The 634-nt window shown below is 50.9% G+C and overlaps 1 non-coding gene across 1 annotated transcript; it reads left to right on the top strand.

Moving 5' to 3' along the window:
- Nucleotides 1–443: 443 nt before the first annotated feature.
- LOC130335780 (U2 spliceosomal RNA) lies at nt 444–634 on the top strand. Its single transcript, XR_008877333.1, has one exon. It is a non-coding gene; the product is annotated as a U2 spliceosomal RNA (small nuclear RNA).

Genomic DNA, 634 nt, shown 5'->3' with positions numbered 1-634 from the left:
ATAACCCGGATTTAACCCACACAGGTAAGTCCAATGGGGTGCAGGCATGTCCTCTATGCTTACAGCTTCCCGTGGGTGTTGGTTTGATACCGTTTGGGGACAGCCAAGGAGGCATCTGCAGGCAACAAAGGTAGGTGTGTGCTTGTGTGTGTGTTTCCTATGCAGATCCTAAGCCCAGTGTCACATGCAAGTAGGAGGAGTAAGAAGGGTTCCTGGCAAATCCGGGTTATGGATTGCATTTAAAAAGGCCCCGTGGGAGTGCAATGGGCCCCTGTCTTGCTGCTTAGCAATAATGGTATGGGTTTAGGTTCTGCTGTGTGTACTGGTGGTTGACTGCCCCCCAGCCCAGAGTGTGCATGGAAAATTGTCTGGCAGCCTCCCTGACAGCAAGCAGTGATAGTGCCCATGAAGGGCACCTTGTTGGGCCCGCCCCTTTCACGGTTATCGCTTCTCGGCCTTTTGGCTAAGATCAAGTGTAGTATCTGTTCTTATCAGTTTAATATCTGATACGTCCCCTATCTGGGGACCATATATTAAATGGATTTTTGAGAACGGGGGCCGATTTCGAAGCTTGCTTCCGTCGCCCTATGCATTGACCCGATATGGCAGTATCTTCGGGTACAGTGCACCACCC

Source organism: Hyla sarda, unplaced genomic scaffold, assembly GCF_029499605.1.
Source record: "Hyla sarda isolate aHylSar1 unplaced genomic scaffold, aHylSar1.hap1 scaffold_456, whole genome shotgun sequence".
Classification (NCBI taxonomy): Eukaryota; Metazoa; Chordata; class Amphibia; order Anura; family Hylidae; genus Hyla; species Hyla sarda.
Note: the sequence above shows the minus strand (reverse complement) of the source record. Positions and strands in the feature narration are given on the sequence as shown.